The following is a 16,684-nucleotide window of genomic DNA, read 5'->3' as shown; positions in this document are numbered from 1 at the left end:
GACAGTTTTAAATAGTTAGAAGAAATTTTTTTCTCTTTAAGCTTTGCAATTGCAACACAATCCTCTCTAGCAAGTCGTGGAGTTTATCTACATTCACTGTAGAATCACAGAAATCTTTAGCTGTTTCATTTCCCCTCTTTATTGCAAAGGAAGGTTTTGACTGGTTTGAGGTTTTTTTAAAATTAAAAATGGATAAATATTCTTTGCCTGAGCAAAACATTCTGATCATTTATCTGACATCTTCAGCTTTCCCAGGAACCTGATGCTCTGTGTTCTGCAGCAGCAAAGATCCTTGTCCTTTAGGTGCTGATGAATCAAATGCTGCTCTTCAAGCACGAGGAGATTTAGCCAGTGTGAGATGTAGATATAACCTTCCACAGAGAGAAACTGAGGCAGGGAGCAGGAAGGCACAAGGCATTCAGGGTCACAGAGCAGAGTGTCACAGGGCCACTGTCACTGGCGTGTCCCTTCAGCTGTGTCCCTTCCACGCCACGTCTGGCAGCCACTGGGATCCTGTGTTCAGGTGGCTCAAAAGGTTGGAGTTTACAAACCGCTATTCCGTAGTTCATTTTGCTAAAAACTGCTCAAATGTTCACATGAGTGGTGCTAATTTTCAGGAAGGTAAATTAGCATAATTAATGACCAGCCAAATTTGGGGGTAATACAGTATGTAATTAACATTAGAGAGTTCTGTTGTACCACCTGCCCCCACATTTCATTGTTGCAGTGTATGAACTGTACAGGAGGCTATTTTCCCCTTTGCTGCACTGAGCAGAAAGCAGCTTTCTTCATCAGAATAAGCCATTAGCTGTAATGGCATGTAGGTGTAATGGAATGTGCTCGAAACATCTGTGCTGAGAGCAGGGGAGAAATTGCTGCATGCAGTCGTAGGCCTTTGGGGAGCTTGATTAAGGATTGCTTCAGAGAACTTGAGATCTGGCTTGGGATGCAAAAAAGAGAAGAAAGGAAAATAACACTAATAGATTTACGGATGTACTGCAGGGAGAACAAAGGATTTTTAATTTTTTTTACTTCCCTTTATTGCTCTTATATTGCATCTGTTCTCTGTTGGGCTTTCTCTTATTGAATTGATCTGGAAAAAAATGTAGCTCAAAATGCAGTTTAGCAAAAGACATCCTTGCTGTATAAACATGAAAATAGCTTGATTTTTTTTTCCTTTGTTTGCTAATGAAGACCTTGTTGAAACCACAAATATTTCTAACAATAAATATTTATTGCATATGACATTTGCCTAAATCTGTTTTCAAGTGATATGTCCTCTATCTAGAAATCATTTAAAAACACACATTAAAAAAAAAAACCCTGTACACAAAGACAAATTCTTGCCTTGCATTATTTACATTTCTGGAGTATTCATCTGCTCCATGTGCTGATTTTTTTTCCCAAGATTTCTTTAAAATGAATTTCTGGTTTGTTTTTCTTCAACTCCATTTGTTTGCACACATTTTTAATAACCAATGGAATATAAACTCTCAGTACACAACAAGAGTAATTGCAGAACCACTGGGCTATGTCAGTTCTGGCTATTGACCCATCAAACTGTGAAAAATCTGAAATGCAGTTTACAGGATCTTAGGCAAGGTGACAGGGAGGAGGAAAGCAATGTTATAAAAGATTACTTTGATGCCATACAAAGAGAAGGGTTAAATGTTTGAAAAATCTGTATTAAAGAAAAGGGAATTAATGGCTGCCTGGGACAGATGTGGATGTATCACACAGAAAATGAGAAACAAACCTGCAAATATTGGGTGGTTTAATGATTAAGTAAATCTTACACTTTCTAATTATAAATGACAACAAAGCACTATGTTCACTAGTATCCATCTTCCTTATGAAATAAGAAGCTTTCTGAGCTGGTGCCAAAAATGCCTTGCAATGAAGTTTAAAATATGTAGGGAGGCAAAAATGTAATAAAAATGCAAAAGCTAATAATATTATGGTGACTGGCATTGTTTACAATGTAGAGCACCTGCTGTTTTCAAAAAAAAAAAGAGAGAGAGAGAAAGAAAAAGTGAAATCATCAAACTGTTCTTAAATGGAAAATCTGGGCTCTCTGCCAATTACACAATGTGTTTCAGGTGCTCTGTAAATAGGAACAATAAAAGGTGCAGGGGACAGAATCTGAAATGTTAAATCTCAGATACACAAGAAAATTATTTGATGATGTTACTTTGAAAGGAAGTCTTGGGTACCTTCCAAATTTCTTCAAAGTGGAAATAGGTTTAAATTCTTGCCTCTGTATAAAAGTTGTGAAAATCTAATTATCCCTTTAAAAAATTTTATTAAATTAACCCCAAAAAGAAGAAGAGCCAAAAAAATCTAAGAAACCCACAAGGGACTTCCCTTTTACTAGTCTATTCAACATGGGAGATGCTTGGTGACTACAGAGAAATATAACAAGACCAAATTCTATGATATATTAATAAAAAGCTAAGCCCACCCACCCCCAGAGTTATAAATTTGGATTTCCGGAGGCCAGTGCTGAGGTCTGGCTCATTGAAGTCAGTGCATGAATGTGATACACATTTCAGAGGAAAACTCACACTGTCCCAGCACTGTGTATCAGGGAACAAATAGTGGCCAAGTCCATGTTAGGCACTGGATGCAGGGAAATTTGTCATTGGCCAGCTAAAGACTTGAATGAATTTTCCTTCAGGCTATAGGACTTTAGCTGTAGACAAGAGTTTTCTTAGACATATAGAGACCAGAGCTGGGATGAAAATTGGTCTTCATTCATATAATTAGAAGGAGAGTGGGAAATCATTTAAGTATGTGTTTCTTTGGCCGGCAAAAATACTTTGGCTATGTGTTCTGTTTCAAGAGAAAATGAGAAAGTGAAGAAATGTCTTAAGCATGGTCAGAAAGTAGTTGTCAGGAGACTCTTTCTGAAATAAATGGAATGAATGATGGCACATCCTCTGACCTTGAGCCCTGTACTGCTCAGCTCAGCTCACTCTGCTCCTGTCTCACCCTCTTCTCCCCTAGAACAAGGGGGAATTCTCCCCACTGTGTTTGGGAAGCAGTTGCTGACCTGTGTACCTGTATAGTGCTGTTTGGCAAGAGCTAAACTCCAGAGACAGGGGGAAGGGTTAAACAGTATAGATCTCATGGAGCAGTGCTTAAACATGTCCTAAGCCTGTTTAGTTTACTAGTATAGATGTAGCCTTGGAGACCAGAGACCAGATGCTGTGCATCTGCTGCACTCCCTGTAAGATCAGCCCTGATTATTTCCACACCCCATATCTACAGGGAAGGCCTGTAATAAAGCAGTAATCACTTTCCTCCCATCCTCACCTGAACCATGAGCCAAATCTTCATTTCAGTAACCCTTAGATAAATCAATAATCCTTCTGTGTGACTGAAATCAGACATACAATCTTTGTATTACTCTTTCTTTTGGGTCTGATCCTGCCAGTTTGCTGCCGTTAAGAGGACCAGGATCATATCTCTTATCAATGTCAGTTTGTCATTTCATGCTGCAATTATCAAGCTATCTGAACAACATTTATGAAAAGCCGTTTATTTTAATAGAAGGAGAAACTGGGGACACCTTTGGTATTTTCATTTTACCAGGATGTAGATTATCAGCCTACTTCCATGTGGCATCCTATTCCCATAATCATTTCTTTTTTTGCATCTGTGCCTAAACAGTGTTTCATGGTGGAAAAACAAAGAAATAGGTATCACAGTTTTCTTCCACTTTTATACAAGTTTTTTGGAGCACACACACACCATGGCATGTTAAAATGGGCAAAGTTAAAACAATATCAGAGAACAGTTGCAGGGCTGAAGCATGAGCAGTGCTAAGTAGGACTTTGGCTATTACTTCTGTATTGATGTCTGGTTTTCTGGTACCAGACCTGAGTGCCAGAAGCAGAAGCTGCAGATCTGTTGCAATGGTGAAAGAAGGAAGAGCATCTGAAATGAGTTCAAAGAAACAACCAAGTTAGAATGTAGAGTGGACTGGAGAAAAGGCACCAAAACGTCTCTGCATTCTAAAAATGTCAGGATTTTTTTTCCCTCTGAATCAAGGGTAGTTGCTAACCAGACTGAATAGTGGTGAATCCAATAGAGGGCTGAATACATGGTTTTGGGCAGCTAGTTCTAGGTGATCGTCCTTAAGGACTGGACCAGCTGACTTCCAGAGGTCTCTTAAAAATTCAACAATCCTGTGATTCTGTTATTCCATGAATCTATAGCTACACCTGTTCAAGGAATTTGAAAAAATATTTATGCATTTTAAATCACTTTGAACTAGGAGCAAAAGAAGTTTAAAGTATGTCTCTTCTCTGGTAAATGGAGGTGAACTTTCCTTCCTCTCTGCCCCCTCTGTTATGTGGGAGTGATCGTTCTCCTTATCTCTGTGTAACTTCAGCATCTCCTATGACATTCAAGTAGTGTGAAAATGCAACCAAAATTCATGGGTGATGCTGACGCTACTAAATTTGGTGAAGTCATCTATCTATGACTTCAGTGGGTTCAAATTTTTATTCTTTGTTGAATGAATTTTCATTCAGTGCTGATTCTCGCTTTTAAGATGGACACAAGCAGATACACAGGAAGCATTTCCTGGGATCATACCTAAACTGATGAATTTAAAACTGCTTTGAAAATAAACTTCTTGCAGGAAACTCTTTAGTTTATTGAAGATAAATCCACTAGCACAAATTAAGATATATTGATTGATAGATATGCACAACTGTTGCTATTTTTTCTTCTAAATATCAGGTTGTTTTCAACAACCCAACTGTCATTCCCAATGAAGCTTTCCCTAATGGTTTAGGTAAAACTAACAGTAAGAAACAAGACAATTTTAGTTATATAGCTATATATTTGAGGGCACATATAACCAAAGATCAGATGTTTTTATACATACCATAAGCATCCAAAGATATGGAATAGTTAAAAACAAAAAAAAAATTTAGATCAACCTTTCAGTTATTTAGGCTTAGATAGATCCAAGTTTGTGAGCATCATAGTTTAATTTAATCATCTTAGAGTCTTTTTAATGGCATTCGTTAGTACACTTGTTATAGTTAGCACTGCTATGATATCCAAACTTTTCTTCCCAAGACAGGGAATATGAAAATGAGACAGTCAGTTTGAACCCCAACAGTGAATGCTTAGTCCTGGTGATTTCAGGTTTCAGATCTGGCTAGCTTAGGAGAGGTTTAGGACTATGTCCATAGCAAGAAGACAGTCTGACATTGCTGCTTCAAGCATTTTCAAGAGGAGTGTGAGAGCAGCTTATTCCACCACTTCAGCTATTTATTCTCTTCTTATACACAGTCTTACATAAGAAAAAATAAGCATTAGAAAACCAACAGCTCAAGTTCACAGCATGAAATGCAACTAAATCAGGAACCTTGTAAAATAAATCACAGCAACACCAAAACTGTGTCTTCCCAGATGCTGCAGCAAGCTGCAACAGCCTAGCTTCAGGTTCAAACCAGGTAAGACCAGGGATAATGGCAAGAGAAGTACTGGAAGATTCTCATGATGGTACCTCTCTGCAACCACTAAGTTACTTACTCCCATATTTTGTCATCCTTCATCAGAAATCTTCTGGAAAGACCAAATCTGTGGGAACACCATAGTATCTCTTAAAACACAATGTCCACCAAACTGGCCAGCATTAATGGGCAAAGGCAGAAACAGTCCTAAAAGAACCTCTGCATAGTTTTGACTACTTCATTAACACAGAATATAAAATTTCATCAAATGTTTCTTACATCACACCCACACTGTTCAAAGGAACTCTGGCATCTTTGCTACAAAGCTATCCATTCTTTTCAAATTTTGAAGTAGTGAAAATTCAACTCTCTTCTAGATGATTCTTAAGTTAAACACCCTTGTTCTTCAAGTAATCTCCTGCCCCAAAAGATGTTTACACACTCTGATCAAATCACTCCTTACCCTTTGCTTTGGGAAGCTAGCCAGCTTGAGCTGCTCTGCAACCACCACTTTCCTTCAACAGATCCAAATTACCTTGTGGCTCCTTGTTTGTTTTGGTTTTACAAAAGAAATACTACTGCAAAGATAGATTTTAGGATGCTGCATCTGCTAGGTGTCCCATAGTATTTCCATCCAGGGATTTTGTTAGTTTTTTGCACTCTGAGCACATGCTCAGCTAGGTAGCCACAATTACTCCCTCTTTCACAGATCTGCTCTTATTAATTTTATTTTTGTGCTACTGACTTTTTAGGTATAGGAAAGACAGCTTCTCTTCCCCCGGATCACTGATACATGATAGGTGTGTGCTATCAGTCTGAGTGTCCAAGGTTGGGTGAGGTTTTGCAAGTGGAAGGCCTTCAGCTCTACAGCCTGCTTCTCACCCCAGACTGACAGATCTTGAGCTTAACCTTCAAGGCCCTCATGCTCTTCTTGAGCTTTTGCCTGAGGGCTGCTGCAGGCAGCAGTTGTACTTCAGTATCCATGTGAATCTATTAATGTGGTTACACAATCACCATCCCTACACAACCACAACCCCTCCATAGTGCTGCCTGGGTCACCCCACTGGAGTTCCCTGCTGGCCAGAACTTGAGTGAGCATCCACCCACAGGCAAAGTGGGAGATAGATACAGTGGGGAAGAAAAATCATCTCATCACACATGTTGGTGCATAGCATTTTATGGCAGGGCTTGTCACATTTTACTGCTTATATAAGAACATCCTCATCACATCACATCAGCAAAACAAGATATGTTTACTTCACTGTATCCCACAAAAATAACCCTCTGGCTAAAATATGTACTCACCCTTTAAAAAACATTGCAAAATGCCTCTGATTTCCCTCAGAGGGGTTTCTTTGAAAGTCTGGTTTTTGACACAGCTTGTTTCGCTAATATAAACATGTTAATAGTGAAAATGTCAAAAAGTTTATTGATTTTAATTCTTGAGATGGAAAAAACACATAAAAGTTCTGTTCTGTGCTCTAGGTAAATAAATGAGCATGGTGTTTGTACGTTGCAGCCAGTGAACCATGCTTTATGTTAAACCCTTCCTCCACATACAGGAGAGTGAGCAAAGCTTAGTAGTGGAAAGAAGACACAAATTACCTCCAGCCTGTTAGAGGCACAGTAGTGGCTTCAAACACTGGAAGATGTATGACTAAAACATCCAGAAAACCCTGTTTCAAAAAAATTATTTCAAGCTTTGTGTTAGCCACTGTAATACTAAATAATACTCTTTGAAGAATAACAAGATCAGACAATGCTCGTTCATGTTACTGCTGAAGGAAAATGAATCTATTTCATGCTGATGTGCTAAACTGGTGGCACACACATGTGGGTACAAGTGTGTGCACACACATGTGTATGCTCACATACATGCTTAGGTATATGTGTATATTTAGACAGTACTTTTGCAAACAAAACAAAAATAAGTTACTCTGTATATGCCCTTACCTTCCTCCTACTATGAACGGTCTTTTTGTTAGTCCACTGAATAACCATTTGTCATGGGCTTTACTGTACCATGAAGTTATGATTAATATTATGGCTCATGTACAGCGGGTTGAAAAACCATATTCATTTTCAAAGTCACGTTGCATTGATTAGAATTCACTGCAGGTTATTCAAATAACGATCCTCTCTTTTCCCAGGAGAATCTCCGTCTGATTTTTCTTTATCCTCATTAAAGATCCCAGGTGCAGACAAAGCTTTACATACTTCTAATTTGCATTATCCTTGGGAAGGAGGTAATTCACATGCCTTCAGTATATAGCACTTGTTTTTGTAGTTTGCTCTTTCCTATCTGTCTATTTAAATAAATCAAGAAATTTAGCCTTTATAAATCCTCTGACAATGGAAAATGCCAAATTTTATTATGCTTAGTAATGAGCACATGTATTCTGAAATATCAATTATAATTCAGATTAAATGAAACAATTTTTTTCTTTGCTCTTCGTCAGTTTTTTCTTAAAATACAATCTCTGCTCACTCTCTCAGTGATGGGAAAAGGTGAATTTTTAAAGCAAAGATATAGATTTCATATCAGCCTTCGACCAATTTAAGAATATCCCTCATCAGTCTTTGAGAAATCATTGACAGGATTTAGTCTTTTTCTTTTTACTGGTCGAATATAGAACAGTGAAAGCACATAACATCTGTAATTGCCTGGTGGAACTTAACAGTCCCATTAACCCTCAAAATGCAGCACTTGTGTGAATTCCACATCTGTTTTCTGAGGCATAAGTTGTGTGGGCCTATGTTTTGCAACAAAATAATCTGTCTTGGACTATTTTTATCGTGAGCTTTTGTGTAATGAATTTAGCCCGAAGCAGACTGACAGCATTGTTGACATTTCATTGAGTTTCCGTCCTCAAGAGAGAGGAAATTTTAGCTAATTAAATAATGTTATAGTGTCTCAGAAACTACAAAGGCAATGGGAAACCACACAGCAGTCATACTGTATTTCTTAAGATCACTTGTGTATTCCTGAGGTTTTATTATGCAGAAGTGATTCTTCTAACAGTCTTTAAAGCAAGTCATACATTAGATAAACTTTACATAACTCAACCTTGATAGTAATATTTGTAAACTGGTTAGTGTATATATGAGATGAAGCCGAGTGGGGAAAAGAGCTATTAGAGAAATACTGAAACAATTACTACTTTTCATCATCTCAGCACAAATGGACAGAACATGTTGCCCTTGTGTACTGGTGGCAGGAAGACAGCAAAGACCTTTCTTCTGTTCCTTTGTGGCTACCCTGTTCCTCTGCTCTAAGGCGGCAGGGAAAGGACAGGGAAAAGATGGGGGCAGGCTGGCTTATTGAAAGGTTGGTAACACAATGCTGGTCCCTTTGGCATGGTGGAAACTAATTCTGGGGAAGGGTGGGGAGAGGTGGGGCCAGTGGGTTTCTCTTGCCCCAGCACCACGAACGCTAGTGCTGGTCCCAGCAGGACACAGGAGGTGCTGCCAGTCACTTCCAACACCACAAGCTGTTTCTGTGGGTGGTCAGCTGCTGACCAGACAGCAGCTGCCCCAAAATGGACCAAAACAAGGGGCAAACATTGTGAAATTTTATTCATAAAATAATTATGAAAGTTTTGTGGGCAAAGCCAAGGTGCCTTCCCCAGCTTCTGCGTCCCCTGACTCCAGCTGGCTCCAGAAGGTGGCTGTCATCCCTGATGTCCTCGGGGGCTGGGGTGGTGGCATGGTTAGGCAGCACCTGCACCGGTTCACTGGCACACCAGGAACCTCAAGCTTCACTGTGAGCTTGGGCATGGCTAACTCACTGCTGGAAAGCACCTTCACCACACACAGAGCTCCTGATGGTCAGAGGAAGAAGAGACAGAATAAAACTGCTGCTGTGCTCAGCTTTAGAATAGGATTTATCCAAGCATGCTGGGACACTATAGTGAGAAAACTGCAGGAAATTTGACCAGTTCGGCCTAACCAGGACAGGACAAATCACTTCCTTCAGATCTGTCCTGAGTGCAAGGCACAGCAGAGAGGTGACTGGAAAGTAATTCAGCTTGCCATTCCTACAGGAAACAAAATAAATTGATTGCACTCTTCTCCATGTGCAGGAAAGCGAGTCCTTTGTTTCCAACACCTTTACTTCTGATGCAAAGGCCCCTCCATCCTCACCCCTGGTCTTGCTGCACATCCAGGATCTGCGATTACCTTGGAGGGTGCACTGAAAGTGCTCAAGTGGTGTGTTTCTATAATAACACTCTCAGGCTGCCTGCCACATCAGGAAGAAAATAATACATTTCTACATTAATGATTTAATTTCCTTTTTAAGATGTTAGTGTTTCACTGATAGGAAATTATTTATATTATCTTGTTTCACGACCAAAGTGATTCTTAATATTAAGGGCTGAAGTACAATATAAAGGAAATACAGTTGCTGAGGAAATTACTGATTTTCTTTGCATTTCCCCTTCAAGAACAGGGTGCTATTTGCTGGTAGTTTACATTGATGGCCACTCAAATGTGTCCTTCTAAGTTCTTGGTTCATGATAAGGACATTTTATACTTGCATAACACCTTTCATCCTCCAAGAGCAAAGCACTAAAAAAATTAATTTAATGTTATCATCTCCCAGCGGTGGTGATTCACCCACTGTGCTGGTGGCAAAGAAAACTCAGAAATTGTCCCTGTGCATTAGAGGCATCAGCCAGCACTAAAATAGTCTGGAACCCAGAAGGGCTCTGATGGGGGGGCGTGTGTGTCTGTCTGCTCATGTGTGTGTGCTGAAGAGGGGTCTCCCCATGGCCAGCTGCCTCCAGATGGACTGAGGGTCTCTTCCTGCATATGGCAGCAAGCTGAGGTTTTCAGTTGCACAGAGGCAGGGAGGAGAGCTCAAGATTCCTACCGTGAGCCCCAAAAATCTTTATTCTCCCATTAAGCCTCAGGGAGTCTGAAAGATTTTATTAGCCTTAATTACGTTTTGTCTGGGATCATGAGGTCGGTGGGCTTGGCGAGCTTTTGTTTTTAAAAACCTAACTTGCTTGCCAGGCGAGTTTCCCAAGCTCTCATTTTATTGTGGTTTCCAGCAGGGGATCTTGTTTCAAGGGATATGATCAAAGTAAAGGACATTTCTTCTGGGACTTATTTTACATAGATTAGATCTCATTATGCAACTTGCTCTTTAGTCTATATTCTTTTTATAAGCTTCTGGCTATACGAATGAATTTTACATAGTAAAGTGTGAATTTATTATAATGAATACACTTTCTGAGTGAAAGGGAGGCAAAATACAGCATAGTGTAATACATTTAAGCTTCCTTATCAACAACAAATTTCAGCATTGCAGCAGTTTAATCTTATCTCAAACAAGGTTGCTGTACACTAATTTCAATGCAAATTTTCAGCTGACTTTTATTTCATTTTTAAGTTAAAAAATATTTTCTGGAATGGTGTCAGTTTTTGCATTTTCTTCCTAAATGCATATTTCTAAGCCTTCTTTCAAAGGTATGCATGATTTTTTAGGATTTCAAGATCTGTCCTTGATTAAGTCGTTACAACTTGACACCTTGAGAGTTCCACAGAGGTGGGAATTTGTGATGATGTCCAGCAGCTACTTCTGAGTACAAAATGCTCTGGATTAGTTCTGTTGGACAATCTCTAATAAGACTGAAAATTGAAGATATTAAAGGTTAACAAAGAACAGATCTTAGCGTATACAGGAATTCTTGTCTTGGGGACTGGCAGAAGCAGCAATCTTTTTTAAAGGCTTCATTCTAATAGCATACAAATAAGGACAGATTTTTCAGTTTTATACTTCTGTACTGTGCATCTATATGCACTTCTATTTAATATGAAGTTTGGGTCAATGCATGTGTGATCTCATCCAATGTTTATGTAAATTACTTGCTTTTATTTACTGAATTTCCTGATGTGAGCAAGCAGGTATGTTTTTATTATCTCCTAATCTAGTCTGATTTGAAGCTGAAATTATCAAGTGAACTAGAATTTAATTGTCAAATGGAAGGGTTTTATGCTTTTTTTTGTTGGTTGAGTCATATATGTGTATATATATACCCTCACTTTTCAAGTAATCTATTCAATAAAGTTTTTCAATGCAAGTGATGATCTTAGAAATAGATTCTGTCATCTTGACTCTTTATTATATTACAAAAGTGGGAAAAAACCCCTTTTTTTCTCTATCAATGGCAAAACTTAGATGCTCTTGACTCTATCAAGTCACTAAAACTGGTCATTGAGCTATAAGTGTTGGCAGTCTTAGGATCTATTCTTGTACCTCTGAAATTTGAAATTTGTCCCAGTTAAGAGACTTTCTTCATTTTAGGCTGAAATACTAAGGGCAAATTAGAATACCTAGAGGGTTTGCATTCCCCCTGATGCCATAGTCAATACATTTCATGAATGGGAAATGGGATTTTCACAAGAATTCAGCAGCTACCTCCCTCTGGACCCACAGAATTCAGTGCACCATGAGCCTTTCTGAAAATCCACACTTATTTGCACAGGGACTACTGCTCTATAGCAAATATCCACATCTGAGGTCTACTAAATATGTACAGCATACATATTTTTCTTCCCCAAATCTGATTCAGTCTCAAGTGAAACCCATGTGAAAGCTTGTGTACGAAGGGGTTAAATTCATACCAACATATTAAATTGCAATCTTATTTACAGCCTTTAAGTAGCTACTATATGTATTTCCCAGGTTATGATCCAGAGTTTACACATCTTTCATTTATCACAGCATAAAGGAGTGTCTCAGGAAAGGAATGTTTTTCAGTTAAATGGTTAATTAAGACTTGGAGATAATTTTTTTTTCTGATCAATGCAAGTCAAATTCTCAGTGCAAGTGGTTGAATCATCTTCAGAACTCTGATCATAATTAAACCACAAGGAGCCTGTTATGATTAAATGTGGGAAGCTGAAAATACATGAACCATAACAAAGGATCTGAATTCGCTTCAAGCTTTGCATAAAATGCTATTTCAGATTTTTTTATCTTACTACAAAAAAAGCTTTCGTCTTGTACCTTTCCTTTTTTTTTTCCCAGATTTTCTTCCAAATTCAGTTAAATTTTTTGCACCTTAACAATAAATCTTGGACATGTTACTGCTATCTGAGTTTCCTAATTTGTAAAATTCCCTATGTCCTTTGTCCAAATAATAGACTTCTCTTTATTTTTTATTAAAAATACAGAATTCTAAAAGATACTCTTAAACAGTTACACTTAATGTATTGGTAAGTAAATATTTCTCCAAATTATTTTCTCACAGCTGTATAATCCATACATGATGTTGGTACACTCCAGTAAATTTCTAAAATCTACATTATTTATTGTGTTCTAATTCTTTATTGCCATAATGATTTTTGTTTCTGGCTTTCTAATTAGACCATATAGCTTTTACAGAATAGCTTTTACACAGGATATTTGTTTTTCTGTTCATTCTGTTCAATTTAATCTTGAATGCTTGTAATCACAGCACATGCATATCTAAAAGGCACCAAATTCTGTTTGTTTCTCCTTGGTAAAATTCTCTTTTTTAAAAAAATGGGTAGGAAATACAGCAATTTGTGAAGGAGTATCAGAAGAAATGTCTACTGCTAAACAAACAAACATCCAACACCCTCGCCCCCCTGCAAAAAAAAAAAAAAAAACAAAACCAAAAAACCAAGAAAGATGGTCAGTATTAAATTATTATAGTTAGATCAACCTTTCCAACTTTGTGAAATTCCGTGTAGGAGACTTGAGTGAGATGAAGTTGCACAAAGTCTGAACAGGGCCTACAGCAGCTATAAAACTCGAGTGAATGAACCTGTATAGGATTTTGGTGTTCACATCTCTCTCTGCTAACAGCAACACCAAAGAAAACAGGTTGGAAGACATCTCCTCTTTGTGCACAGACGGAGGAGGAAAAAGTCCTCTTCCTTCCCTATTTCCTATCCTGGCTGGAGGGGGAATGGGTGTGCATCATCTCTACTGACTTGTGGTAACAGTAAAGCCCAGAACAAGGCACACAGGTACTGGCCTGAGGTCCCCACACATCACTTTGAGCTGGAGTGTTAGATCCACCAGAGGTAGATAGTGGGAGCAGAATATCTCAGACAAGAGAAAATGCTTCAGAGAGAGAGGGACATCTAAAACACTGTTCACTTTTTTGAGTTCCATTTCAGTCCCTTTTTACATATCTAATTTAGACCCACATTAAAGACCTAAAAACCCCTCCAGGAAAACAGTATCTCTGCACTCTTTCGAGGCAGACTTTCGAGCACAGTCCTGTGCAAATGTTGGCTAAAGGAGGACTGCAGAGGGAAAGCCTGATGCTCAGTGTGCCAGCTTGAGGAGCAGATGACCTAGGTTTGAGGTCCTATTTGTTAAAGCTAAACCACTCAACTGAAAGGAATGAAAATTTCCTTGACTCAAAATAATAATAATAAGAAAGGTCATGACTGTAAGAGCATTTACCTGGATAACAGCAGCTGCCCTGGGAGGTGGGAAACTGTGATGGTTTGCTCATATACTTCCTAAGTTTCATCCTGACACTGCTTAGGTACCTGAATTCCTCCCTCTAATATGGTTTTTGGAACTCTTATCAGCTGTAGCCAGGCCTCTCAATCCATATTTGCTGAATGCAAGCCCTGTACTTCTCACTTAGTGAAAACAGGTATTAATGGGACTTTTGTCTTTGTGAAGGGATGAGAGTCTCTGTGCCGTGAAATTCCTGAAACATCATCTCCCATCCACCACCACCACCTCCGTACAGCTGAGGGATGTGCTACTACAGCACAGCTGGCTTTCCTCACTTCAGGCTCAGGAAGCAACTCTCTACAAGCCAAACTGTTGTTCACTGCTTGTTCACTGTATTTTATACCATAATGGACAACCCATCAAGGGGAAAATAATCATATTTACATTTTTTTCTGCTAAGTGGAAGGAAAAGGAAATGGCATTCCAGAGAGTGATAAAATGAGAATGAATTCATTACAGGAATAGAGTGGCTAGGAGATTTTTTTTAACATTTTAATGAATAAATGACATTCTCATCAACAAAAAATACAAAGTATGTAAGTAGTATTTACCTACAGATCATAGCATAGCATGAAATTCTTCCTTTGTAAGAATCCTGGCAGAATGATCCCATTTTTGCAGGAAATCTTTCATTATGTTGAGGACTGCTTACCTTTAGTAATGAAAGCCAGATCTTTTTCCAGTTAAGCCAATTGCAAACCTTCTGGCGTTTTCAGCCATCACAAAATTGTCTAATCCATATCACAAACATGCTTCCTCATTTAGCTCTCTCTGGATGCAAAACTGGTTACTGTCACACTGAGTGCTCACGGTCAAGGTTCAAGTAATGGCTAATGCTCTAAGTGAGGCTACACATTTAGTTCAGAATGCATTGTCCTAGTTGGTGAACACAAAACAGCTCCCTAGCCATTTAATTATCTGAGATGATAATGACCCTAACTTCGAATAGGATTTTCTGCCACACCTGGTTTCTGAAAAGCAGCGCCCTGAAGCCAAACCAAGTTTGTTCTCTTTGAATTTTTTGTGTATTTTTTAATATTTCTAATTCAATCCAATTTTTACATGTTTATTATCTTACATTTCTTCACAATGCTGGTTTATAGTTAGTTTCCCTTTTGGAAGCATTAAACATATGAAAATAGGGTGCACACACATGAGGAGATACTTACTCATGCAAATAATCCAATTGAACTCAGTGAACTTCCTGAAGACAGCATTACTCATGCAAGTAAGTGATTACAGAACTGTGTCACACAATGGACGGTGTGGGCCTGATTATCTTCTCACCTACACTGGTCTTACATCATTACAGTTGCACTGGCTCTAATGGAATTACTCTTCATTTTTCCCAATGTAAGAAAATTGAGATTTGCACACCCACTCAAAAAACTTGATGATAATAATAATAACGACCACGAATGAATGATGACTCATTTTGGTACAAAGCAATAGAAGTAGATCTAAAAGTGCAGCTCTGTGAAGATCTCGCTGTTAGCCAAGCTCATTGTGTAGCCTGATCCCTATCTGACTAGGATTGCAGAGGGCTTAGAATTTGACATGCAGGGCTCATTATCAATTCTTTTTGACTCTGGAGAAGAAATTTACTTGAAGTCCCAAGAGAAAGGTAAGGAAAATGTTACTGCATTCACCTTATACATAGCATAAGACAAGCATAAAGGGGATTAATTTAAAATATTTTCACTGCTATAAAATACATGTGTTCTACAAACACTCACAGGTGGTTAAAACCAAAGATCCTTGAGAAACTTATCAACTCAGTCATAGAAAATGCGCAGAAGTAGCACATGAGCCCCTCTTTAGAGAAGAAAAGTATCCAGAAAACCATCAGGGAAGTGTTACAGCCCACAAGATATCTTACTAGCATCAGTTTTTCTCAGTGGGCATCTCCATGGAAAGACTTTGTGCCCCTTCTTCCAGGCAGTTTTGCACACCAAAGAGAATGAGCATTTCCCAAAAACCATGCAGGAATGATTCTGATTCTGCATTCAATTCTCAGAATTACCAATTTTGATAGCTTAAAATTTGAGCTTCCTGAATTTGCCAAACTAAAAACTCCCTGGATCTCCAGCATGATTGCTTTGATGAATTGAATCCTTCTAGTCCATTTAACATGAAATAACAGACTTGTGTTGATGGTGCTTTTGTTCTTGATAGTAGGAGAACTTGTTACTGAAAAAATTAGCTACTCACCCTTAAGTAATCACTAACATTCCAACTCCTGAATATAAAAATAATGAAAGAGCAGATGGAAACAAACAAAAATTGTATTAATAATACATAACGAAGTCATGCCTACAAGTGATATTTCAGCCAGGCAAAAAAATAGGAAAACTACGGTTTTCATTGGGCCTTAATGTATGTATCCCTCTCTAATGCTTCCATCTTCAAGCAGTTCTGTTTTATTGACACAACAACACAAATTGCAGAAGTAAATTGAATCACAGGCTCAGAATGTAAAAATCAATGAGAAATAATTTTGTAGCACTAAAGTGAACAGTGTAATGCTAGGTATTCATTTAATTAACCATGAGCCTTTCCACATAATGCACAATCATTGCCAGCTTTTCAGCTCACGGTTATTCCAGGAATAATGGGTTTGGGATTCATCTTTAGAAAACCTGCATTAATATTTGAAAGCATTTAAATCCATTAGTGGGTCATCTGAACACTGCAGGTC

Source organism: Geospiza fortis, unplaced genomic scaffold, assembly GCF_000277835.1.
Source record: "Geospiza fortis unplaced genomic scaffold, GeoFor_1.0 scaffold7, whole genome shotgun sequence".
Lineage (NCBI taxonomy): Eukaryota > Metazoa > Chordata > Aves > Passeriformes > Thraupidae > Geospiza > Geospiza fortis.
The sequence above is the reverse complement of the archived record's forward strand: the minus strand, read 5'-3'. Positions refer to the sequence as shown.